This window comes from Macaca nemestrina, chromosome 17 (genome assembly GCF_043159975.1).
Source record: "Macaca nemestrina isolate mMacNem1 chromosome 17, mMacNem.hap1, whole genome shotgun sequence".
Classification (NCBI taxonomy): Eukaryota; Metazoa; Chordata; class Mammalia; order Primates; family Cercopithecidae; genus Macaca; species Macaca nemestrina.
The window spans coordinates 14,930,209-14,957,999 of NC_092141.1; the positions used below are offsets into that span (position 1 = coordinate 14,930,209).

The 27,791-nt window shown below is 43.9% G+C and overlaps 2 long non-coding RNA genes across 3 annotated transcripts in view; one reads left to right on the forward strand and one right to left on the reverse strand.

The window, feature by feature from the left end:
• LOC112425180 (uncharacterized) lies at positions 1-27,680 on the reverse strand. Its single transcript, XR_003016231.2, has 3 exons — positions 27,591-27,680; positions 11,048-11,180; positions 1-2,800 (listed from the first exon to the last, which is right to left on the reverse strand). It is a non-coding gene; the product is annotated as an uncharacterized lncRNA (long non-coding RNA).
• The window catches only part of LOC139359444 (uncharacterized), a 39,841-nt gene continuing 26,462 nt past the window's right edge, over positions 14,413-27,791 (forward strand). The window contains exon 1 of one of the 2 annotated variants that reach the window (XR_011615405.1): positions 14,413-14,481. This is a non-coding gene — a long non-coding RNA (uncharacterized lncRNA). Of the gene's footprint in view, positions 14,482-25,555; positions 25,716-27,791 lie in introns of those variants that run through there. The other variant, XR_011615404.1, reaches the window with a different exon arrangement.

Consider the following 27,791-nt stretch of genomic DNA (forward strand, 5'->3'; position numbering starts at 1 on the left):
TATTAAAATATAAAGTAAATGAAAAGTTATAAAGCATGTTATGACAAAAAATAGTAGGAATGAAAGAAATTATCAATATGCTAAACGTTTTTAATGTAACAATAGGAGAAACATAAGCCAACACCTGCAAATAAAACAAAGCAAAAATCCAAATAGGCAATTCAAAAAACAATACTCATTGACAATTAACGTGAAAAAAATGCGAACTTCATAAGTAACTTTTACAAGTGCAAATTAAAACAGCAATGACATACCGTGTTAAAGCCATCAAACTGGCAAAATTCAAAAGAACAATAATCCCTGGTGTTAGCTAGGATTGAGGGAGACAGCCTTTTAATATACTGCCAGTAGAAGAGTAAATTGGTAAATTGGTACTCTTTTGGAGGGGAATTTGGCAACATACATCAAAAGCTTTCTAAATACAAATATCTTTTGACTCAAGAATTGCTTTTCCAAAAGACATACTCAGAGGTGGCCACAAAGATTTAACTACTCTGATGGAAAGAGAGATCTTCAGATATGGGACTTCTCCCTTGAAATGGAGGATAATATGCAAGCCAGAAATAGAAAGAGGACAACAGTGGATGATTAAAAGCCAGGGCCTTCCTGTCTATTGGATGCTCTGCTTGGGTATAGCACAGGGACCATGGGATCCTGAGAGCCTGTGTCTCCAGTAAGCCTGGCCCCTCAGTTGCCTGCATCCGTCTCTGGTTTATTTCTTATGCTGCCCCTGAGGCTTTTCTAAACCCCTGTTTAAACATTTTAGGTTATCTCTATAGTAGTCTTGGCAATTAGGGGAAGGGAGGAAAACTATGCAGGAACAGGATAGGAGAACAGTGGGGTGCAGAGGGAGGCCAGAACTAGAGTCCCAGCAGGCCACCAGGAGACTCAGGTGAGCACGCCACTACCGGCCACTGCCACCGTGTGCTCCTGCTGACATGGCTGTTTCTAGACCTAATATTGGCTGGAGCTGCTACCACTGCTTCTGCTGGAGAGTCTCCTCTGGGTTCCCTGTGTGCTCTCATCTCTAGCACCTGGTCAAAGTACCCTGGGGGGCCGCAGGTATCCCAAGTACTGGGAGAGCATCATCGTGGAATGTAAGGCTCTGGGCTGTCTGGGGCTTTATGGGCTTATGTGTCACCATGATTCTCATGGTGGGGATTTCTCCAAACATGGGAAGAGGACTTAGATGGCCAGAAAGACTCCCACTGAAACAAATATTCGTTACGGAGATTACATCAAGAATCACACACCTTGAGGCGCAGCTGTTTCTCATTGCTCATTATTGCCTGCCTAATGGTCTCCGCTCCTTTAGAGGGGGAAGCCCTTCTAGGTGGCTCCCCAGATAGCTCTTGGTAACTTGGAGAGAAAACTGGAAAAGAGACTCAAAGGGGAATTTTATACACTCAGAGAGCAAGGGACCTAAGAAGCGAATCCATATGTGGTTTACTTTTAGGATGAAAGTTTAAGTCGCAGCTCTCTTGCATCGGGGTCTTGTGTCCCTGCAAGGGGGCGAGCAATGCCATCTCATGTACGCTGGAGCTTTACAGTTTACGAATGGCTGTCATACGTATGAGCGCATAAAAAATCAAATTGCAATAGCATTGTGCTGTGGGAGGTTCGTGGAGGAGCTGCTGACAGCAGCTGTGTTGGGAATATAATCCTGCATATATAATTTAGCCAATCAGTCAGTACTTTTGGGCTTTTGTTTCTGAACACCTACTATGTGCTGGTTATGGTATTCTGTGCTGCAGGGCTTGTAAAAGTAAAGAAGCTACAGGTGCTAACTTCCGTCCATGAGCAGGGGCTAATTACATTTAAAAATAGCTGTAATTTAGCCTAATAAGTACGACAGCAGAGAGGGGAACAAGAGCCGTGGGAGCACCAAACATCAGGTGTGAGTCAAAGGACATGCTGATTTGGCCAACACTTATTAAATTGGCTCATTGCACACTGGGACAGAAGTATGAGTGATAGTGGGGTGTCTCTCAGCATCCCCGTAATAAGAACTGAAGTCTGTCACATCTAATGTATTAGGAAATTCTCGGTAGCTGGCTGTTCTCCCCTGTCTCCATTCCCCTAGGACCCCATTATGCATCATAATTCATTATCCATCCTTTTACTGAATTAGCTTTTCTGCAATAACTGAGCATTATCATAGACTGTACCCCAATAAACAGCATTTTCAGTGCATACAAGAGGTAGCAAAGGGGCTTGAGGTGACATTTCTAGGGACTCTCTTTTGTGCAATTATGAGAAGAGGGTGAAAAAAATGTAAGTACAGCTAATCCAGGGAGGCAAAACTAGTTGTGCCTGTGCCGTCCTCTAGGGGAGGGCGTCTGTCAGTGCTGAGCTGACGACACCAGCCTTTCTTTCACCATGACCTCTCTACCCAGTTCAGGCTGTCACATTTCTCTTCTGTGATTACAAAAGGCCTCTGGGGACTCTATGCCGAGAAGTTTACCTTCCAACCCAGCCAAGAGATGAATCAGACGCAAAGTGACTTTATGAGAAACACCTTTGGCTAGAGGGTTAACTCAGGGCTTTGTATTAATGAGACGGAGTTTGCTGGTTCTGCTGCAGGAGAGCCGCCGATTCCCCAGGGCCACCCATGACCGTCAGCCCTCCAGGCCAGCTGTACTTGTGGTGCATGGCCCTGGACCCTGGGAGAGCCTGGTGTGGGTGTCCCATGAGTCAGCATGGACCCAGTCCCGTCACTGGAGAAACAGATCCAACAGCCATGACTCAGGAATGTGGTCATTCTGTCCCAGGAGCACCACAGAGAAAATCATGTTGAAACCTTGATGTTATTGACAGAAAAGAACACATTGCTCAATGGACTGTGAGTCAAATAACTATGAACTTAAAAATATAGTAGTCCCTCCTTATCAGAGCTTTCATATTCTGTGGTTTAAGTGACTTGCATTCAACCGCAGTCTGAAACTATTTTTTAAAATTCCAGAAATAAACAATTCATCAATGTTAAATTTTGCACCATTCTGAGTCATGAGATAAAACCTTGCACCGCCCCACTCCATCCAGTCCCAGCCTGGGATGTGAACTATCCCTTTGTCCAACAGATCCACGCTGCCTATGCTGCCCGCCCCGTAGTCCTCAGTGGCCGCCTTGGTTATCAGATTGACTGTCATGGTATCGCAGTGCTGTGTTCAAGTAACTGGTTCATCTGATCACAGTCTATGTAGGGTTACAGTTTGAGGCATTTTCTGTGGGTCTTGAGATGTATGCCCCCAGGAAAAGGGTATCTTTAGATACATACATGTATCTAAAGTCGTATCCAAGTAGTGCACATTCTGGCTAAGCTCATCAAATAAAATGGTAAAAAGTGTGTGAAGGATTGAATGTTTGCATCCCCCTAAAATTCACATGTTGAAATCCTAACCTCCAAAGTAATAGTATTAGAAAGGGGGACCTTTGGGAGGTGACTGATTAGGTCGTAAGCGTGGAGCCCACATGAGTGAGATCAGTGCCATATACTAGTAAAGGAGATCGTGGAGAGCTCCCTCACCCATGCTACCAAATGAGGACACGGCAAGAAGACAGCTATCTATGAACCAGCAGTGGGGCTCTCACCAGACACTGAATATACCAGTGTTTGATCTTGAACCCTCCAGCTTCCTAAACTGTGAGAAACAAAAGTTTGTTGTCCAAGCCAGTGTATAACATTTTTGTTATAGCGGTCCGAAAGGACTAAGATAAAATGCAAGTTACAAAAAGCTGTTTAATTGCCATTGCATAGAACACAAATCCATTTCTGCATTTTCTCAGTAGTTTCTCTCTGCAGTTTCCTGGAAATAGAATCTAGAGGGGCCTTGGCACCATGGGCTTCTTAGGCTGTACTCTAGGGAGTGAGGGCTTCTCTCCTCCTGAAAACCTGGGTCACTCACGGACGTACTGATGTTGATCCTGCATCGTGACGGGAGCATGGAATCAACAATTGCGTTTCTGCCTTAGCTCCCTTAAACGAACAGGAGAGGCTAAATAGGAATCTTTTCTGTGGCTATGTCTTTGGTCAGAAATATCAGAAACAGTGAATTTCTTCTGAAGCTCACCTCTGTCCTCTGTGACTACAGCAGGGGAAGCTTCACACTGTTTATGAAAGCCAGCCTGCCTTGCCTTGCAATTTCCTCTATTTTCCTTTGGTTTTGTTTTTTTTTTTTTTTTTTTTTTTTTTTTTTTTTTTTTTTAGACGGAGTCTCGCTCTTGCCCAGGCTGGAGTGCAGTGGCGCGATCTCAGCTCACTGCAAGCTCTGCCTCCTGGGTTCACGCCAATCTCCTGCTCAGCCTCCCAAGTAGCTGGGACTACAGGTGCCCACCACCGTGCCCCACTAATTTGTTTGTATGTTTAGTAGAGGCGGGGTTTCACCATGTTAGCCAGGATGGTCTTGATCTCCTGACTTCGTGATCTGCCCGCCTCGGCCTCCGAAAGTGCTGGGATTACAGGCGTGAGCCACAGCGCCTGGCCCTCTATTTTGGTAAACAAAACAAAGAGAATAAATTATTATGATAAAATACAGATAATCAAGAAGAGGAAAATAAAAGTCATCAATAATAGTATTCTGATATTATCTCTTTCTGACACATTTCCCCTGTGTTTCTATACGTGCATTAAATATGTGTCCCTGTCAATATAAATGTACACAGTTCTTCCCTTTCAGTTGCAAACACCAAACAGCATTAGCTGGGTAGGGCCACACCTTGTCTAAGGGGTCTGGTTGCTTTTATGATGTGACATCTCCCACATCCTTCCCTATCCTAATCCCTCAGCTGACTTTGCCCCCCAGCCCCTGTGATTCTGGGCAAGACAGTATTTGTCAGCTCATGTCCAATTTTCTTCCAGCCAGGGCCTTCTTTGCAACACAGTCTGACCACTCATGTTGTTCAGAAATCCCACTTTGTCATTTTCAAGTGGTCACATCCTCTTGAGGGGGGCATTTAAAGTATCACCTCTTACAGAAATTGTCTGGTTTTGCCTCACACAATCAAACAGAAAAAAAAATGATAAACCTCATTTGTAACAAACTTACCTGTTATTGGAAATGTTAGAGAGCACAGTATGCTGGAAACGAGCAGAAACCGTTCACATGCAAACTTTATCTTACAAGATAGTATGGAGATCAGTTTCAGTGAGCGCCTGGATGAAGTAACTGAGTGTAAGTCAGTAGGGGCAACGTGATCCTGTGTGAAAGGCCAGCTCAGGATTCAACGGTCTAAGTATGGGAACCTTAAGGAAAATCTCCCAGCCTCCATCACACCTCTGTGACCAGTTTTAGAGCAGCGGCCTTGCGGGGTCTGTGATTTAGAGGAGGGAAATCTGGAAAGAACTAACCCAGAGGACATGCCCAGCACGTTGGCATTTGTTCTCTGCTTTTTCTCCCACTCCTCACCTGCCTCCAGCCTCACCTCCTGTCTTCCATTTGAAAAGCTGAGAAGATGAAACCTGTGCCCCTTCTCTCCTGTAAATTTTGCAAGAATCAGGTGAAAAAGGCTCCATGTAAATGAGCCTCGAAAACACTAGAGTAGGATGTAAGTGTAGAATTATCTCTGTATATCTCTTAGTCTATGCAGGCTGCAATAACAGAATATCAACGCCCGGATGGCTTGTAAACAACGTATTTTTTTCCTCATAATCCTGGAGGCTGGAAGTCCTAGATCAAGGTGCCAGCAGATTTAGTGCATGGTGGCGACCAAATTCCTGGGTCTCAGTCTTTTTGCTTTGTCTTCACATGGCAGAAGGGAGCTTTGTGGGATGCCTCTTATAAGAGCACTAATTCTATTCACTAGGGCTACATTCTTATGACTTAATCACCCCCAAAGTCCCCACCTTCTAATACTATCACCTTGGGAGTTAGGATTTCAATATATGAATGTGGGAGGACACAAGTATTCAGATGATAGCTTTATAATAACGGGAACATTGCTGCATTCCTTGAATCTTTGATAGTTACAAGAAAGCCCTGCACAGAGCTTGGAAATAACAGGTGGCTATGGTCCTGTGTCCTCTTTCAGTGGGGAGCTCAGACCATGGGGGGCCTGTTAGCAGGGTCTCCACAACCCCCTGAGAGAGCCTGGAATACCTTCTTCCTGGGAATGTCTGCTTTCTTTTCTCTCCAGTTTCCCTTCTTTCAAATGGACACCCTCCCCCTGATCTGAAAATGTACCTTTTCTTGCCTGTTTCTTGGGTGCTGAAGATTCATGTGTCAGCCCGTGTCAGGCCTCCAGCAGCCCTTTTATGTAATCTGTTTAAATGGGGATGTCTGAACTATCCCCAGAGGATGCAGTTGAGAGGAGATTTGATTTCCAGATCAGTCAGCATCAGTCTGGAGCCTTGATGGGCTATGTCGTGCTCCCGGTGGAACAAAGCTCTGCCGGTAGTAGGCTGGGCGCTCTCGGAGTCTGCCCTCCTACCTTGGGCTTTTCTGTTGCTAGGATTTGCCTGTTTCCCAGCCAAGTTAGAAAGGTGCTTTTGTCTGCTGATATGATGACACTGGGTATCCCTGCCACTTGCAATATAATTTTTAAATGACAATAATGTTCATTGTGAGCATTTTATTGTTTGAAAAGAAACACATATATAAAAAGTAAAGGTAAAAATAATCCTATTGTTCAGAAATAACTTCTATGATTACTTATTTGACGACTAGTACCTTGATGATTAACCTTTGGTGGTGGTGGTGGTGGGAGGGTCATGGCAGAAACTGAACTTATACTAGACATATATCATGTAATTTGCTTTTTTCAAATATTTTCTTGTTAGTATATATATATCTACTGTACCATCTTTAATGGTTAAATGTTATTTCATTGTGTAGGTGTACAAAAATATTCTCTAGATTGGAAATATTGTTTCTCTGTAAAAATCAAGCCAAAGTAAATTTTTTTTTTTTTTTTTTTTTTTTTTTTGAGATGAAGTCTCATTCTGTCACCCGGGCTGGAGTGCAGTGGGGCAATCTCGGCTCACTACAACCTCTGCCTCCCCAGTTCACACAATTCTCCTGCCTCATCCTCCCAAGTATCTGGGATTACAGGTGCACACCACGACACCCGGCTAATTTTTTGTAGTTTTAGTAGAGATGGGGTTTCACTATGTTGGCCAGACTGGTCTCAAACTCCTGACCTTGTGTTCCTCCCACCTTGGCCTCCCAAAGTGCTGGGATTACAGGCATGAGCCACAGCGCCTGGCCGGGATGTTTTTAGAACTATGTTGAAACTAGATACTTTTACACAACTTTGATTGTATTTTAGTGATAAAGACCTGGAAGCAGTATTGTTGGATCAAAGGATAGGCTTTCAGAAACATTTTACTCAACTGACATCCTAGAGATTCAACTAATTTGAACTCATATGGCAGGAATAGAGAGAAGAACTATAGGACAGAGAGGGAAGTCTATTTTTGAGTGGTTACAGAATCTCCAGGTGGGCTCTGAGTCAAGAAAAGATGATGGAAGGGGTGGTAGGACAGTTGTGAAGCACCTTCTCTCCTTATTGTTGGTGGAAGTTAGGATAGGTTTTTAACCCAAAACAGCTCTACCTGTGTCCGTTCCCATTCGATTCTGGCATTAAGTTGTCTCATTTTGTTAACATTATTTAGAATGTTTAAATTTCTTCATCTTCCTGGGTATTTTAGCGAGAAGGAAGGAGAGGCTGCATCAAAATCTGCCATAGTCCTTTGGGAACCATACACCTTCTATCTGCTAACCATACTCCTTTGGGAACAGATGTCTGTACTTGGGTTAGAATGTTCATGTATATATCTGGCGAAAATCATCAGCTTTACTGTGATTCTGTCTCCTTCAACATCTTCAACCAGCCAGGCTGAAAAAGTCCTGGTCCCACATAGCCGGTGACTCTGCAAGGCTGACTTCTGATGCAAAACTGTACCATCAGATACTACATAATGATATTTTAATCAATGGTGGACCATATACACGATGGTGCTCCCATAAGATTATAATGGACCTGAAAATTCCTAGGCCTACTAACGTTGCAGGTATCGTAATGGTGTAGGACAACACTTTACCTTTTCTGTGTTTAGATATATCTAGATACTGCAGAAATACTTACCGTTGTGTTTCACTTGTCTTTAGTATTCAGTACAGTCACATGCTGCACAGGTTTGTAGCCTAGGAGAAACAGGCTAGACCACAGAAGCTAGGTGTGTAGTAAGCTATACCATCGAGGTTTGTGTGAGTCACTGTATGATGTGCGTGCAACAATGAAATTGCCCAGCGATGCATGTCTCAGAGCCTATCTCTGTTGTTAACCGCTGCATGACCGTATTCCACTCTTCAGATCTCATGAAGTGTATTTGTAGATAATCCCTTTATGTGAAATTATTCCATGAGAGTAAAGAGGGGTTGTTTGAGGAAGCACCCTTGTCATGTTTCTAGAAGCCCTTCTGCTTATTTCAGAAGCTACCTTTGCGGAAACAAAAAGAGGAACTGTGTGGTATGTATCTTTATGTTTCCAGTGCCTAGAACTATACTTGGAACATGGAAAGTACTCAATAAGCACCAGTTGGATGTGTTGATCTTCTATACTCTCACCCTTGACACAATACAGTTCAGCAACAGTCATACCAGTTTCTGTATTGCTAGTATAGTAGTCCCCCCCTTATCCATGGAGGACGCATTCTAAGACCCCTGGTGAATTCCTGAAGCCTCAAATAGCACTGAACCTTCTTTTACTTGATTTTTTTTTTCTTTTTTTTTGAGACGGAGTCTCGCTCTGTCGCCCAGGCTGGAGTGCAGTGGTGCAATCTCAGCTCACTGCAAGCTCCGCCTCCCAGGTTTACGCCATTCTCCTGCCTCAGCTTCCCGAGTAGCTGGGACTACATTAGCTGGGACTACAGGCGCCCGCTACCTCGCCCGGCTAGTTTTTTGTATTTTTTAGTAGAGACGGGGTTTCACCGTGTTAGCCAGGATTGTCTTGATCTCCTGACCTCGTGATCCGCCCGTCTCGGCCTCCCAAGTGCTGGAATCACAGGCTTGAGCTAGGGCGCCCGGCCTATACTTTGATTTTTAAAGTGTGGTCACCAAGACAGCTACTATTTGACTTACATGCAGGGAGCATCTACGGCGTGCATGCCTTGGACAAAAGAATAATTCACATCCTGGGCTGGATGGAGAGGGATGATGAGAGATTTTATCACACTACTCAGCATGGAGTGCAACTGAAAACTTGTCAGTTGGCCGGGCGCAGTGGATCACGCCTGCAATCCCAGCACTTTGGGAGGCTGAGGTGGGTGGATCATCTGAGGTCAGGAGTTCAAGACCAGCCCAGCCAACTTGGTGAAACTCTGTCTCTACTAAAAATACAAAAATTAGCTGGGTGTGGTGGTGGGCACCTGTAATCCCAGCTACTCGGGAGGCTGAGGCAGGAGAATCACTTGAATTCAGGAGTTGGAGGTTGGAGTGAGCGGAGATCTGCCACTGTGCTCCAGCCAGGGTGACAGAGTGAGACTCCGTCTCAAAAAAAGAAAAAAAAAAAAAAAAGAAAACTTGTCAATTGTTTATTTCTGGAATTTTTCATTTAATATTTTCAGACCACGGTTGACCATGGGTAACTGAAAGCTTGGAAGGTGAAACGGTGGGAAGTGAAATTGAGGAAAAGGGTAGACTCCTGTAGCACACACTGCATTGTCTCAGGCCTGCATGCCTCTAGAAAGCCCAACTCAAGCACTTAGTCCCCGTAAGCACACTACCACAAGCAAGGCACTTGCCGTTTCAAATGCGTGGAACGGCTATTTTCAAAGTGTGGTCTGGGGACCCCTGGGGCTTCCTGAAACCCTTTTAGAGTCTTGAGGTTAAAGCTGTTTTTATAATACTACTGAGAAGTCATTTTCCTACTTCACTCTCATCTCTCGTGAGTCTACAGCGGAACTTTCTAGAGGCTAATAAAGTGTGATGATGTTATTCCTCTGGCGTTAATGCAGTGTGTCACTGTATATTCTTGCATTTAAAAAATTTTTCAGTTTTTAGTTCTAATGTGATAAATATCAGTAGACATAATGCCATGAACAATGGCTTTTTGAGGTCCTCAATAATTTTTCAGAGTGTAAAGTCCCAATGCCAGAAACTTTGAGAATTTCTGGCCTTGAATCACACTTCCCAGACCAGTGGGTTCTTATCCAGGAATGAGAGGGATATGGCCCTATTTCTCAATTTCCTGATTTACTCATTCAGTACATATTTTACCAAGTTTCTATTTGGGAGCAGACCCTGTGCTCAGCCCCAGGGGAACAGTATTAAACAAGATGGAGGGTTGATCCCAGGCTTGTGGTTGAGAGAGATAATAAGGGAAGGTGTCCCCAAGGCACAAACGCCTATGGTACAATCTCAAAGAAGAGTGACAGCCAGTTAAACAGGAAAGGGTTAAGGTCCTTGGGCAGGAGCGTCATGGCGCTCTCAAGGAGTTGAAAGAAGGCTGCAGTGACTGTTCTAGAGGAGCATGTGGTTCTTGAGATGTGGCTCGAGAGGCCTGCAGAGCACGCAGGGCCTGTGGAGCTAGGAAAAGGTCTGGGACTTAACGTCAGGCCATGTCCAAGGGCAATGAAGGGTTTTTAATTTACTGATTTTCAATTGGGATAAAATGTACAAATAAAAGATGTCATTTTAACCATTTTAAGTGTACAATTCAGTAACATTAAGTACATTCACACCCTTGTGCAACCATTGCCATCCGTCTCCGGAGCTGCTTCTCATCCCCAATTGAAACTGTCTCCATTAAGTACTAACTCCTCATTTCCTCCTTCCTCCGGTTGCCAGTAGTCACTGTTCTATATTCTGTCTCTATGAATTTGAGTATTCTAGGTCTCACAGAGAAGTGGAATCTCATAGAACCTATCCTCTTGTGTCTTATTTCACTTAGCCTAATGTAATAAAAGGTTTTGAAGCCCAAAAGGATATTGGTGAAATACCTCAACGAGAGAGATGGGCACTGCAACTCAATGTCTGTCCTCTTCCTTGCCTTCTTTGGATGCTAATTAGGTTTGTATAGTAACAGCCAGTTTCATTCTTTCCTCTCTCACCTGAAGACCGGGCACCAGCTGCCTTCAAGAACCCTCCGTTGGTTCTCAGCATTCAGAAGGGAGCTGTGTCGTCCTCTTAAAGGGAGCAATGAGGGGAGTGGTCAGAGATCATTTCAGACTCAGCCTTCCAGGTCTGTAAAAATCATACAATAAACTTAAAAAAAAATAAAAATATAATAAAATAAAATAAAACAGCTTGGAGTGGCCAGGACCTGAGATGAAAGAGTGGCGATATTATATCAGCTCAGCCCTGGGGTGCTGGACACTGGCTTCTTTCTTCTCTGGACCCTCCTGAGGCTGAACACTAAGGCTGTACTGACCACGCAGCAGTGACCATGAAGAGGAACTGGGAGTCAGTGAGGTGCACGCCTGGCTTTCATCTTTCCCCAACATCCTTAGGAGTCCTACTTTAACAGGAATCTATTCCTCTTGTTGAATTGATAGGAACTTGAGACTGATTGACTACTTTTAGAAATTTTAACCATCATAGGAAAAATAAAGAAGAATTCAAATGCTGAGAATGGACCCTAATCTCTTACAGCAGGGATTGTCAAACTTGGGTGTGCAAATGCATCACCTGGAAACCCTTTAAACATCTTACCTGGGTCTCACCCCTAGAATTTCTGATTCAATAGCTCCAGGATGGGGTCCTGGACTTGGCATTTCTAACAAGTTCTCAGATGATGTTGATGCTGCTGGTACCGGGACCGCACTTTGAAAACCAGTCCATCAGGGAAAGGCAGGAATTTAGAGAGCCCATTTAGAAAGCACGTTTTCCTGCCTACATTGTTCTTCCCACGCATGTCAGCCTGGCAAGGGGTGGGGACTCCAGGCCCGTCACAGGATGTCTTTTCTGAGTTTCCGGCTTCCTGAGTAAAAGTCACCTCTCCCTCACAAATGACCCACGTGACCGTCATATTTCCACCCACCTTCTGCTTTCTAGAGGGAGGGACCATCAGTCTCCTATGGATCTTTTGAATGATGAAATGGAACCCTTCACCCTTTTATCTCTCTGCCAGCCCTGAACAGGACTGTGAAGACCCATTTATTGAACCTGCTGAGGCTTAGTCCCCCTGGGTTTGAAGACGCCGAAGTCTGTTGGTCCTAGGGTCATTCGTTATTGGAAAGTAGAGTCGTTGTCCCCTCAGCCAGCCGAGTTTTCACCTCATACTTCACCAGCTGAGCAGTTAAGGGAAGAAAGCTTTCATCCTTAATTGCAAATGATTTAAATTGTTAGGTCAATAAGCTCCTGCCTCTTCTGAGGAGTGGTAAGGACATTCGACCTCTGGACAGGGACATAGGATGTAATCACTTCCTCCTCCTGCAGCTGTCATTTCTCTGTGTTATCTCAGCATTCTGGCAGAAGAGCTGCTTTCTATGAGGAATAGCAGAGAAGGCCAGCTAGCTCGGCACAGAGGAGGCCGTGTGAGATAAAGAACCTCAAAACGCTCCTCTCTTCCACCTCCCAGACACCTTGTCAATTGCAGACCGGCATTCATGAGGCTTTTCTGAGCCAGGTCTGACAAGGGATCGAACCACACTCAAGTAATGCCATCATCTTTCCAGGCAAGATGACTGCCTTTGCTGTAATAACAGCTAACACAATCATCTCAGCTAACATGTATTGAGTAGTACTTAGAACATGGGCTACATATTTTGTGGACATTGCATTACAGAGCTTATTTCTCTTCATGACGTACATGCTATAATGAGATCCATGTTTCAGAGGAGGAAAGTCATTCTGCAATGGTTAATATCATCAAAGGAAAATAGCCTGGCCACATATGAAAGACAGAAAGACATATTTTATTCAGATGATTGCAGTAGGGGACAGAGACTCTAATATGAATTGAGCTCAACTCCACCAAAGAAAAAGATGACTGAGGGGTTTTTTTGTTTTGTTTTGTTTTTTTGACAGAGTCTCGCTCTGTCGCCAGACTGGAGTGCAGTGGCACCCTCTCGGCTCACTGCAACCTCCGCCTCCTGGGTTCAATCGATTTTCTTGCCCCAGCCTCCCAAGTAGTTGGGACTACGGGGTCGTGCCACCATGCCCAGCTAATTTATGTATTTTTAGTAGAGGCAGGGTTTTGTCATGTTGGCCAGGATGGTCTCAATCTCTTGACCTCATGATCCTCCCGCCTCGGCCTCCCAAAGTGTTGGGATTACAGGCATGAGCCACCGCGCCCGGTCATGACTGAGGTTTTTAAAAGGGGGAAAAAAGGACTACAGAGAGAGACAGAGAAAAAAAGAGAGAACCAATATAGGGAGCAGGGGCCTACAGAGAAATGGAAAAATTACAGGAAGTGAGTAAAGATAGAAAATTACTGAAAATGGTTGGGACATTGGTGGTTTAGCAGCACTGAGTTTTCTTGAGCGAAGACTCAACATGACGGTTGTGGTCACCCTTACAGACATGACTCAGTGTAGGCAGGAGCCAGGCTAGTGTGTGATCAAGCCTCTTAGCAGAGCATTCAGGCAAGGCCTTTGCACCTCATGGGAGTCTGGAGTTTTCAATAACGTGCCTAAGGAAGGCCACACATCTGGTAGGCAGCAGGTACTTGAGATTTCAGCCCAAGCAGTGGGATGAAGTTCTGAAACTCAATCCTATACTGCCCCTGAACACTGGTTTCTCACAGCAGCCCTCTCTTGTTTTCCAAGCTCACACTTGTGTCTTCCATTTACCTGTGGAGTTAGCTCAACCGGTGCTCCAGGGTCAGAAATCCTACCTCATATGTAAGTTCCCAGAGTGTCTGCCTCCTTCTTTTCTGCAACCACAGCTCCGCCAAGAACAGAAACATCCTTGGCCCTGGGTGGTCTTTCTCCTTACCTCCACCCTCACCCTCACCTCTTCAGTCATGTATGGATTCATTCCTGAGTTGAGAGAAGACCCTGGAACCTAAGTTTGGTCTCTATTGAGGGCCCTAATGACAGCAAGACATCCTACCTGGGAACATTTTATCAACCTTAGAAAAATGCCCCCATCTGTTGGTACTAATTAACCTCTCCTGCTATAACACAAGTGAGTCAAGGTTCCTGGGAAAGACAGTCGACAGAAAAATAGGAGCTGTCTGTGAAGGATCTGTGCAGTTAAACACATGCCATTTATCTCAAAAGCAGTGCATTTTGTAACCCTGAATGAAAAATCTGTTTTTAACTTAAAAAGTATATGTACAAAGGGCATTAGCGGGGATCTCCCAGCAAGCTTATCTGTCATCAAAGAGAGATGAAGACCAATTTGGCATATTCTGGATTCTGTCTTTTCTAGGGATTGCGATGTGAACCTATATAGTCGGAATAGTTTCTGATATCTGCTTGAATGCCAGATGGCAACTGCATTCCTGACCTCTGGGGAATGTAGAGTCTGTCTGAAGCCGAAGGAGGACTCAGAGCATCAAAGGTCCTGGGGCAGGTACTAAGGAGGCACCTCCAAGGAGGTAGGACTGAGTCATGACCTAGTCTCCAAGTTTGGTTTCAGGGGGAAGGAAAGAGAGAAAGGGACGTGAGGACTCAGAGGGCATAAAACCAAATGCTTTGTAGTTTCTGTGCCTTTTGATTTTTATAACAACCATGTGAAGTCAGTAACACTGTCTTCGTTTCAAGGGTAAGAAGACTGAGACTCAAAACAGTCAAATTTCTTGAGGTCACAGTGAGGAATTTCTGGCCTTCACCTGGCTTCTTGTCTTCATTCAGGGTTCATTTGCAATGTCCCTTCCTTGGGGGGCCTTCTCTATCTAGCTCAGGAGCCCACACCTGCCTCTTTACCTTCCAGATCATTCTCTGTAACATTATTCTACTCTCTCGTCTCCAGAGTAGTCACCATCATTTAACATTTTATAGTTATTTATTTGTTTTCTTGTTTATTTTCTACCTGCCCACTACGAAATACAAGCTGTTGAGCAATAAAAAATGTGAATAGGCTGGGCGTGGTGGTTCATGCCTGTAATCCAAACACTTTGGGAGGCTGAGGTGGGTGGATCACCTGAGGTCAGGAGTTCGAGACCAGCCTGACCAATCTGGTGACCCCCTGCTGCTACAAAAATACAAAAATTAGTTGGTCATGGTGGCGGGTGCCTGTAGTCCTAGCTACTTGGGAAGCTGAGACGGGAGAATTGCTTGAACCCGGGAGGCAAGTGTTGCACTGAGCTGAGATCGTGTCACTGTACGCAGAGCGAGACTCCGCCTCAAAAAAAAAAAAAAAATGTGAATGTATGTAAAGTCTGAGCCCATCTCCAGAGTTTCTGATTCGGCAGGTCTGGGCCAGGGCCAAATGTTAGAAAATTTCTAATATTTCCCCATTTCTGTTAATGCTGCTGGTCTGGGAATGGCACTTTGAGAACTAGGGCTCTAGGAAGCGTAAGATCAAAGAAACACTGATAGAGATAAAAAGTCATAATGACCTTCACTTTCTAGTTCACTGCTGTGTTCCCACACCTGGGCTCTGGACAGTACCTAGCAGGTATTCAACAAATGGCTTTTGAATAAGTTAATGAGTGAAACACTGAAACATGAACCAGGTCTGTGACACTAGAGACCACGTCTTTTTCCTCAGCAGAAGCCCAGAACCTTTTCCCAGGTCTCAGATCTTGACCATCACATACCTGATGGTCAATGGAAAAGAAGACCCCAGATGGCCTGGCTCAATGCACTCCAGATAGAAAGACTGCTGTTATCCCATACAAAACATGGTATTAGTCATTTCCTAGTAGGTTCTGAATAGGTACAAGGAACCAGGCATGTGATCTTCATTTCTTTGCAAGAGATCCAGAAAATATGTCCCATTACATTAACCTAGAGAGGATTTGAAATCAGATTCTTTGGGAATATTACAACAGCGGCCCCCATCTGTAGCTCTGATGGCAGTGGCTGCTGCCATCATGCCGGCTGTAGCAGGGAAGTATGTCTGGGGCTGCACGCTCCGTGGAGCCAGTGGGAGCCCTGCCCTTCTGAGTTGGGATGGGAGCTTCCTGTGCCATTGCAGCCGCCCAAACTGCAGCTGCAAACCCAGGGCCTCCTGCTCTAGGGAGTAAGCCGCCCAAACTACAGCTGTGGATCAGAGCCTCCCTGTGCTCTTGGGGGAGCCAGGAACAGGCAGGATCTGCCTTCCCAGGTGCTCTGGGCCTCCTGCTCCAGGAAGCAGGAAGGAACCAGGGATAAGCAGGAGCCCTGCCCCTTCCAGATTGGCAAGGAAAGAGCTCCCTGGTGCAGCTGCGGCGCAGGACCAGGCATCTCTGCAGCCTGCACCCTTGGGTCCTCAGGAAGGACCCGTCCCCCACACCTTACCCTCTCCCTGACCCTGCGTCCCTGCAAGCTCTGCAGTATCTGCTCCCACTGCCTGGCCTCTCTCTCCTCTCAGAGCCTGCTCTGATCTCCCTGGGGAATTGGGGTTGAGCCCCGGGGCCATGAATGACAGCAGGGGGCAGATTGATTCCTGGCTGGAAGGAGCCGGGTCCCGGTAAGGCCCCACCTTCTGGCCAGGGAGGGCGTCTTCGGGAGTACCCTCTCTGCTGATAGCTGGAGATGATGGGACAACCAGCTGCAGAGAGCAGCTACCCTATGCTGGGAGCTTTAGAGACCTGCAGAGACGCTGGAATGACTTGCGTGTGGAGAGGAGCCACCCTCTCCTGGGCCTCCTCTCTGCTAAGAGCTGAACACTTGACTTGACGACCTGCCTACAGAGAGGAGCTACCCACCCCTCTGAACTGTTCTACCACTAAAAAAAATTCTTGTTCATCCTTCAGTTGTCTGCCTACCTCATTCTTCCTGAACGTAGGACAAAAACTTGGGCAAAGGCACTGTGGCCACAGAGGTTTCCAGCCAGAAAAGTTGACACCTCAGAGATCCCATAGCATCTCCCCTTGGCTCTCCTGCTGGCCTTGTTCAGAAAACTTAGTTGTGCTATTGTTGATTCAGAGAAGGGGAGTGAGAACTCAATTCCCTCTGCCAGATTTGATCCCAGACTCTTCCCCATGAACTGATGAAACCCACAGCTGGTAGTAATCTCTCCTGCCTCAAAACTCCCCTGACATTTTATCTGTAACCCTCCTAAACCACTTATTTCCTAGGTTGCACTATAATTATTCATTGCGTGCCTCATCTCCCCTGCTGTTCTATAGACCTTCTCATAGACAATGACAGGGTCTTAATCATCTGTGTGCATGCCCCAAATTTAGAACACAGCCTCAGATGCTGAATGAATGAAAGAAAGAATGAATAATACAAATGAGAAGAAAGCAAAGAGGAACTTGTGAAGAGAATTGAGATGCCATGGTATGGTGATTTACTCTTTGTCAGGAAGTTATTTCAAGATTACATCATGGTGAAGCATTCCAAACTTGTGTCTGGCATAGAGTTGGTGCTCAATAAATGTTTACAAAAGAAAGGCTGGAATTCATCTATTGTTCTACATTTCTGATTGATGTGATGTCATCTCAAAAAAAAAATATCTGGAAAGTATTTTCTGAGTTGTTTTTCCTATAGGTGGGTGTTGAAGATTTGACTTCAAACCCTAGATTCACTTGGGCTGTGTAGGTCTTTGGGGTGTTAGTCCCTGGACTAGCTGAGATTTAACTGGACCCTAGGGATGAAGTTGTCATTTAAAGAGTGGTCACCAGTTGCTTCCAACTTGCTTCATTGCCCAGGAGGGCTCCTTGTCCCCTCCCAGACATAGCTTCCTTGATTAAGAAGCCACACATCTGCCTTGGAGCACTAAAGTGGTCACCTTCCAAGGCCTTGGTCTCAGGGTGCAGGACTACTGGAAGAAGCATTTAGAAATAGAAAATCAGGCCAGGCACGATAGCTCACACCTGTAATTCTAGTACTTTGGGAGGCTGAGGTGGGTGGATCACCTGAGGTCAGGAGTTTGAGACCAGTCTGGCCAACATGATGAAACCCTGTCTCTACTAAAAATACAAAATTTTCTGGGTGTGGTGGCTCATGCCTGTAATCCCAGCACTTTGGGAGGCCAAGGCAGGTGGATCACGAGGGGTCAGGAGTTTGAGACCAGCGTGGTCAATATGGTGAAACCCCGTCTCTACTAAAAATACAAAAAATTAGTCGGGTGTGGTGGCCGGCACCTTTAATCCCAGCTACTCAGGAGGCTGAGGCAGGAGAATTGCTTGAACCTGAGAGGCAGAGGTTGCAGTGAGCGGAGATCACAACATTGCATTCCAGCCCACAACATTGCACTCCAGCCCGGGTGACAGTGTAAGACTCCGTCTCAAGAAAAACAAACAGACAGAAAAAAATCAAACAAAAATACAAAAATTAACCGGGCATGGTAGCAGGCACCTGTGGTCCCAGCTACTGGGGAAGCTGAGGCAGGAGAATCCCTTGAACCCAGAAGTTAGAAGTTGCAAAGAGCCGAGATTTCGCTACTGCACTCAAACCTGGGCAACAGAGCAAGACTCCATCTCAGGAAATAAAGAAAACCAGGCTGTCATAAATGTTCCTGGCTTCAATACATGTTTCTCTTTTTTTGTTTTTTGTTTTTTTAGGTTTTTTTGGGTTTTTTTTTTTTTTTTGAAATGGAGTTTCACTCTTGTTGCCCAGGCTGGAGTGCAATGGCGCGATCTCGGCTCACGGCAACCTCCGCCTCCCTGGTTAAAGTGCTTCTCTTGCCTCAGCCTCCCGAGTAGCTGGGATTACAGGCATGCGCTACCACACCCGGCTAATTTGGTATTTTTAGTAGAGATGGGGTTTCTCCATGTTGGTCAGGCTGGTCTCGAACTCTCGACCTCAGGTGATCCACCCGCCTCGGCCTCCCAAAGTGCTGGAATTACAGGTGTGAGCCACCGGCCCAGCCTAAATGTTTCTTTTTCTCTTGTGCATCCTAGACCTCTGGTTCTCAAAGTGTAGTTCCCAGATCAGCAGCATGGACAACAATGGGAAAATATTAGAAATGTAAGTTTTTGAGCTTCAACCCAGATCTGCGGAATCAGAAACTCTGGGGACCTTATGAGGTCAGCAGGGCAGGTAGCATGATCCCCATTTTACTGTTGAAAATGGAGATTCTTGTCCAATGTCAAATGGTTAGGGAATAATAAAGACAAATTCTGGGACTAGAACCTGGATTGTTTCTTTCCCTTAGCTCCCGAGCTCTCTTTTCACTTGATTTTACCGTCCCACTCACTTTCTGTACAGACTATTTCTTCAGTCTCTTCTCTGCTCACTTGGTTTATGTCAAGCTCTTGTCAAAACTGGGTACTATTTCCATAGAACCTGCTTTGAGCTCCTTTATTCCAGAACTACTCATTGCACTTCCAGCCCGTGTGCTTTAGGGAGCATATCTTGCAGCTTTAAGGGTACAAAACCAAGCTTCAGCTTTAGGGTCCACATGCGTCACCTGAAGACCTGGTTAGCACACTGAGCTCTGATTCAGGAGGTGTGAGTTGGGGCAGAGTTTCTGCATTTCTAGCAGCATTCAGGTGATGCTCTTGGCCTCCACACTTTGAGCAGCAGGGCAGTAGGCCCCTTTGGTGCTTTTGTCTACACTTTCTCCATGAAGAACCTGCAAGTTTCTTGAGCCCAGGATCAAGTCTTGCCTGTCTTCATACTCCTGAATGTCACGATCAGCTCCTGGAAGGAAGACAAGGAAGGAAAGAGGGAGGAAAGAAAAAAAAAGCATCTTTTCCATTGGCATCTACCTTTTTGAGCAGAGAAGCTGGGAAACAAGGTGCTCACTTCCAGTGTCTCGAAACCTCACTTCTACCTCTGAGTGCCAAGAGAAACAGCCCGGAAGCTCCTTTATAATTTTCAAAGTCCAAACAGAGGTAGTGGCAAGGTTTGTGGCTAATGAAGCTCTGGCTTCCATCTGGCATATTGTTGCTTAGTGCACAAGCGAAGTGTGTGCGAACATCTTTTGATTTGGAGACAATGTCAGGTTTGAGGACTGGCAACCTTGCTGGAGCCCCGTGAAGAAGCCACACTAATGTCCAGGAATCTGATTGTGTAGTTCTGGTGTTCGCCTATTGTTGGCATTTAGGAGATAATCTCCTTAACTCCATAAGTACTAAATCCAAGCACTTTGGCACGCAAAACTGCCTGTGAGCTCGTAAAACGTATAAGGGCCATCTGGCAAAAACCATTGACGGTGTCAGAAGGAGATGGGAGATGGACAGCAACGAGTGAGTCTTTTTTACGGTCCTCCCCGTGAAGACCAAAGGGTGTTGCTTGACAGCTCAGGAAACAGGCAACCAAGACCCTGTCACTGTTTGGAAATCTCTAAAGACCTTTGAAGACAGTCTCCTTCTCTGTGGAGGAAAGTAAGAGAGCCACAGTTTCTTGAGCGGTACAGGTGAGGCCATACGGCAAAGACTTGCACGGTACAAGTGGATCCAGAGTGTGAAGTGAAGTCTCCACCTGCCTTTCCTTAGGGAAAGCCACTGAGAAAGTCTGTACAGAGAAGTGGTAGCAGGGATGTATGTGTTTCCAAGCGTCTTCAGTCCTAAGAATGTGACCCCTGGCTCCTCATACTGTTCCTGGCTCTTGGTAAGGGAAATAACCTCTTCACACCGCTTCAGCCAAGGCTGAGAGTTGAGCTGGATTTCCGGTTTGGGGAAATTCACATGTTTACCTTGGTGAATACCATGCCACCCATGTGCACAGGATTGCTTCTGAGGCAAAGTCTGGGTAGCAGTAGCCCGCCCCATCTGTACCGCCATTCATGTCCCCATCTGTGGATCATAAAAGCTCTGCCCTCTAACCATCCTGCAGAACTTGCTGAATGCACCATGCTCTGAGGCACTCTGTGCCTTTGTACACGTTATTTCCTCAGCCCTAAATGCCCTTCCTTTCTTTTCTCCACTTGATGAGTGCCTATTAGCCCTTCGAAGCTCAGTTTAAGCATCTCTTAGGAGTCCCGAGACATCCCTTTCATACTTAGGGCGATACTCCATGCCTCTCTTCATGCTGCATGTTTTGATTTTGTCTATTTGTCTCACCTGCTAGTTCATCTCCTCCTCGTTCACCTCTTGGTCGCAGTGCCTAGTAGAGTGTCAGCTACATAGTAGATGCTTAACAAATTTGAGATACTTAAGCAGAAAGCTGCCTATAATTATACCCAGCAAAAGACAAGACCATTTTTCTCAAGGAGAGGGTGAAATGAATAGCTTGATTTCTTCCCAGTTTTAGTATTAACATGTCTAATGTTACATGTACAGGGGTAACAGGGAAGGGTTCCAAAGTCCTAGTTACAGTGACAGATTTCTGTTCAGAGCAAAGTCTGCAAAACACTGCTCCCACTTGTCACCTTGGCACTTCAGTCTTTATTGTGGTCAAAGCCACACACCATTGGAAAAGTTACTGGGTAATCCTAATCACATATTTCCCTTAGGGATAGTTAGGGGTCAAAGACTGCTTTGAAACCAAACCAAAACCTCCACCCAAGTGGAACTGTCTTGGTCTGAATCATCCCAGATTCTGAGACAAGGGTCTAAATGCAAGGAGCTTATTTGGGAGTGATCCAGGATGTGCTGGGAGGAGAGAGAGGGGTGAGACAAGGAAGCAGAGGAGGCCAGTGCAAGGCGAGCGGAAGAGTGGGCTCCTACTGAGGACAGCTGGGGCTTAATCCCTCCAAGAACCTCTAGAAAGGATGTGGAGCACACCTTAGGCTTGCCCTGCACTCTGTCTTCATTCTCACCATTTGCTCATCCATTCACCAGTTGGACGACATTTGGTCGTTTCTAGATTTGGGCTATTAACAATAAAGTTGCCTTAAACATCCATGTGTTTGTGTGTATATATGTTTTCATATCTCTTGGGCAGATACCTAGAAGAGGAATTACTGAGTCAAATGTATGTCGAATGATGAGTGTATGCTTAACTTTATAAGAAACTGACTATTTTCCAAAGTGGCTGAACCATTTTAAATTCCTGCCAGCAATGTGTGTGTCACCAAAAAAAAAAAAAAAAAAAAAAAAAAAAAAAAAAAAAAAAGCCTGTGGTTTGCTTTCTTTTCTTTTCTTTTTTTTTTTTTTTTTGCTTTATTTTCTTAACAGTGTTTTTAGAAGAGCACAAGTTTTAAACCATGATGAAGTCCAACATATCAGTGTATTTTCTTACATGATTTGTGCTTTTTGTACTTTAAGAAAGCTTTGCCTAACCTAAGGTCACAAATCTTTTTACTCTTTTTTTCCCTCAAATTTGAGTTTTAGCTCTTTTTTTCAGTTCTAGATCCATTTTGAGTTAATTTTAACTCTGATGTAAAGTAACAGTTGAGACTGATTGATCTTTCTGTCTATTGACATATGGCTACCCAATTGTTCCAGCACCATTTATTGAAAGTACTCTTCCCCAGTGAATTATCTTGGTAATTTTACTCAAAATCAATTGGATACTTATATTTGTATTCATTTCTAGACTTTCCATTATATTTTGTTCATTGATATTTCTACTTTTGCACCAAATACCACACTGCATTAGCTACTGTAGCTTTAGAGTAAATATTGAAATCAAGAAGTACATGTCCTCCAGTTTTTTTATTTTTCAAAATTCTTTAGCTATTCTCTGTTCTCTGCATTTTAATATAAAAGAATCAGCAAATCAATTTCTAAAAAAAATTCTCATAATTTTGGTTGGGATTGTGTGGAATCTTTCTATCAATTTTGGCATAGTTGTTATCTTAATAATATTGAGGCTTCTTATCCCTTTTTTTTTGATAAGGAATCTCACTGTGTTGCCCAGGCTAGAGTGCAGTGGCACGATCTCGGCTCACTGCAAGCTCCACCTCCCAGGCTCACACTGTTCTCTGTTCTCCCGTCTCAGCTTCCCGAGTAGCTGGGACTACAGGTGTCCACTACCACGCCCGGCTAATTTTTTGTATTTTTAGTAGAAACGGGGTTTCACCGTGTTAGCCAGGATGGTCTCGATCTCCTGACCTCGTGATCCGCCTGCCTCGACCTCCCAAAGTGCTGAGATTACAGGCGTGAGCCACCGCGCCCGGCCTGATCCTGTCTTTTTAATTTTCTCTCAGCAATGCTTTATAGTTTCTGATGTACAGATATTGCACATATGTTGTTAAATTTGCCCCAACTTGCTCACATTTTTATGCCATTTTAAATGATGTTGTTTATTTCTATTTCATAGTTGACTATTTCTTAAAATGTATTCTTAGATTAACCACATTTTAATATACATATATACATAATTATACTGTAGCTTATTTTGCTTATACTTATTAGTTCTCTTGTTCTGAAAAGATTTTAAGAAAGTTTATGAGAATGTATAAAATAAAACAAGAACTTTGAAGAAGGACAGAGTGAAAAAGAGAGGATAAAAGGAAAGGGACATGAGGTAAAGCCAGACATGAAACTAATACACAAATATATGATAAGTTCCTGTACAATTCCTTTCTAGATGCCAATGTAAAAAGCAAAATCTGATTATGACATAATTCAGAGCATCCTAAAGTGACAAATTAGAAAAGCACAGCCATTTCTTGTACTTTTCTCCAGCAGGTTCTCAAACAACAAGATATAACATACCATGTAATAGAACGTATTAGGTTGGTGCAAAAGTAATTGCAGTTTTTGCCGTTAAAGTAATGACAAAACCACAATTACTTTTGCACCAACCTATACAACAATTAAGGTCCTCTTCAATGTCTTTATGGAGGTTATGCTGCATTTGGATGTGCTGTTTCTATTGTCACTTAAAATGTAGAGTAGCAGTGCTAAGACAATGGTCTCCAAGGCAATTACATTTGACTGCAATCTCAGGAGAGAGATGCTGTATTGTACCACAAAGCTGAGTTGGTCCAGGATTTCCTATCCTTAGAAACTGTGTGAGATCATGTTTGCTGTTTTGAACTGCTAAGTTTAGGCAACTCGTTATGTGGCAATAGATAACTAATATAGATTTTGGCCCCAAACTATCAGTTATTCAAAGTATGATTTGTAGTGCTTACTTCATGCCAAGTATTTTACTAAGTACTATGTGAGTATTATCTTACTTAATCCTTATGTAACCCTGTGAGGAATGAACCATTATCAGACTATTTTACAAGTGGAGAAATTGAGGGCAGGAAGCATTTATGCCAAATAAAGCCCTGGAAATCTGATTCCAAACTTTGGGGCTTTTATCATCCTGCTATTCTGCCCCTTCTCCTATCTCTCCCAACCAGATCAGGCCAATGGGTCCTGTGTGAGATGCTTTCTCACTGGAGATGATGGATATTCTTCCCAAGATGGTGAGAACTGGTTCTCAAGAAGTATTAAAAGAAAAAAATCTTAGTACACTGGTTTGTGGTCCTCTGAAACTCAACCCTACCTGCCTAAATTTTATTCCTTAGTACTTAATTTCTGTTTTGGGGGGAGAATTTAAATAAAATTTAACTTTTCTCCTTAAGTGAGGATAATAAAAAAAAAATTGAGAAACACTGTTTTATGACAGAGGCCATTTCAGACTTCTTCTCTGTAAGCCATTGTCCTGAAAAGAGTAAGTTTCTGATGCAGAGTAGCTGCTTGGTTAACACTAGTGGATGGATAGATTCTGGTCTATGAGGTTTAAATCTGTAATTTGAAAATAATATCTCCAGCAAGAAATCAATAAAAAACACAAGCTAAAGGGATGCTCTGGATTCCACAGGAAACCAAGGCCTCTGCAAAGTGGGGAGAGGCAACCCTGCTCTTAAGAGTGAAGGTTCAGAGCTGTCTGACACGAATACCACCTGTCAGTAACTATGATGGAAAATATTAGCTTACATTCTTCAGTTCCCTGGTGACTGACCATATTAGGCCTGAGCAACATATCTTACCACACTTGCTAATCTGTGGATTTCTAAAAGTGGATAATTAGTCCAGACAGCTAGAGCTCAAAATGAAACGAGCTTAAGGTTTTCAGGAATTACAGCAGGTGCCTGACGGGTCTGCCTTTCAGGCCTGACCTATTTCTGCCCGTGCCTGGGGGAGGGCTCATCTCCTCAGACTGATGGATCTTACTGGCACGTTCACCCATTTATGCCCAAACTTAGGACTGCTAACCTGGTAACCTTCCACTCTAAGATAAGGCAGGAAAGTGGTGGCTGAAGCCTGAGTTCTTCTTCCAATCACTGCATCCTAAGCATATGGATAGATTCAGGCTTATGAGAACGTGATGAGGGTAAGAACAGAGACTCAACAAGGCTGCTAGAACTGCCCAGAGTCACTCAGCCAGTCAGCAGCAGAGCTGAGCTACAGTTCCCAGAGCCTGACATTGTCCAGGGTTTTAACCATTAGCCCACACTATCTCCATGCGGGTGATTGCTCTCTGCAGCTCTCCTCTTGGGGTAAGGAGAATGAAGGAACCCAGTTATTTTCTCCAGTAGAGTTCATGGCTTCTCCCTTCCCATCCCTCCCCACCTTCTGTCTGGTTTGAGTTTACTGTCAAAACACGCCCAGTCAAATTACTTGTCTGCAGACATTTTTGCTGGCCCTAGTGTATCCACAAGAGAGCTGTTAATGATTACCCTTCCTGCCCGTACTTAGCTCATCCTCAGAAGGGAACTGCTCATTATCATTCTCTGACTGCAGGCTGGGCCGTCTGGAAACAGTCAGTCAGGATTCTGGCGGTGGTAGAGCTGGAGCCCCGGCATTTTCTGCCGTTGGATCATGTCGCTACCAAAAGTGACTCTCGGCTCTTGGGAGGCTGTGGGCCTGTGGTCCCTCAGGCCAGGCTTCTTGGAGCTTGTGAGAGGGTAAGTAAGTGGGGGTCAGGGAAGGGGACACTTTTGTTCATAGTTGACTTCCAATGGCCCCCACCAAAGCCAGTTACATAATTATCAGGACCCAGTACAACATAAAAGTGTGGAACTCTTTGTTCAAAAAGTGTAGAAAAAGTGCTTTTTCTTTTATCCCATGGTCTCTTTCAACTTGTCATGATTTTTTTTTTTATTTTTTATTTTTTTGCTATTGAATGTCACTCTGCCAAGAAAAATTAAAACTTTAAATTGTTGCCATAAATTTAACATTCATCTTTATATTGTGCAATGCCAGTTGTCAATACAAACTAAAAAACTTCTGCACAGTAAAGGAAACAATCAACAGAGTGAAAAAACAACCTACAGAATGAGAGAAAATATTTGTAAACTACCCTACAGGGGATTAATATCCAGAATATACAAGGAACTCAAGCAAAAACAGTAAAAAAAAGAACAATCCAATTTTTAAAATGGGCAAATGATCTGAACAGACATTTATCAAAAGGAGACATACAAATGGCCAACAAATATATGAGGAAATGTTCAACATCAGTAATCGTCAGAGAAATGCAAATCAAAACCACTATGAGATGTCATCTTGCCCCAGTTAGGAGGGCTATTAGCAAAAAGACAAAAAACAACCAATGCTGATGAGGATGCAGAGGAAAGGGAACTCCTATACACTGTTAGTAAGAAAATAAACTAGTACATCCACTATAAAGAACAGTATGGAGACTCCTCAAAAAAATCACAAGTAGAACTACCATGAGATCCAGCGATCCCACCACTAGGAATTTATCCAAAGGAAAGGAAAATAGTATATCAAAGAAATATCTGCACCCTCATGTATATTGCAGCACTATTCACAGTAGCCAAGATGTAGAATCAATCCAGGTATCCAACAACAGATGAATAAATAATATTATATATGCACAATGGAATACTATTCAGCCATAAAAAAGAATGAAAACCTTTCATTTGAAGCAACATGGGTGGAATAGGAGGACATTATGTTAAGCAAAATAAGCCAGAAACAGAAAGTTAAGCATTGAATGTCCTCACTCATATGTGGAAGCTAAAAAAAAGTTGATCTCATAGAAGTAAAAAGTAGAACAGAAGATACTAAAGACTGGGAAGGATGTGGTAAGGAGGATAGCAAAAGATATCTTAAAGGATACAAAATTACAGCTGGATGGGAGGAATAAGTTCCAGTGTTCAATAGCACTATAGGATGGCTATCATGGATAATAACATATTACATAGTTTTAAATACCTAGAAGGAAGATATTGAATGTTCTCAACACAAAGAAATGGTAAAGGTTTGCGATGATGGATATGCTAATTACCCTGATCCAATCACTATCCATTGCATGCGTTGACACATCACCATGTACCTCATGAATATGTGCAATTATGTGTCAATTTTAAAAAAACTAAAAATGCAACTATAATGGTGTTTAACTCCTACGTGAAATCAACAAAATTACACCCAGCGTATCTCTTAGCCTGCACATGCATATGTATTTTGTTCTTATCAGAACGGGAAATCCTGCACAAAAGTAGCTCAGCTGTTTTTGTTTCACTTTTACCTTTGGCTTTCTGATGAAAAAGTTGAAAGGACTGAAAGGAAAAATGACCTTTTTCTTTCTTTGTATGTCATCATTTTCAACATAAATGGTTGGCTAATACAGGCAAAGAATATCAGTACGAAAGGTTATAATAGAATCCTTTAGTTTTGTGTTTCTGAACCTGTTGCTGTCCATTTTCTCCATTTGCAGCAAGTTCTGGCTGGAATGGAAAGCTTGGCCTCTTGGGAATTTCCATACCCCTGACTACTCATTTGTAAATAGAACACACATAGCCTGTACTTACTCTGAGTCTTGCTGAGTCCCATGCATGGCAGGCCTACCAGAATTCTGTGCTCATGGAGCATGGTGAACACTATATAAATGGGGTGGCCGGTTGCGTGTATCTCTGCCTCACGAGCATGCTCCACTGTCCCTTTGGACTTCACTTACAAAGTGGAAGTTCAAAGGTAAAATGAAGAATTTCAAGATGACAGGACGGCAGTGA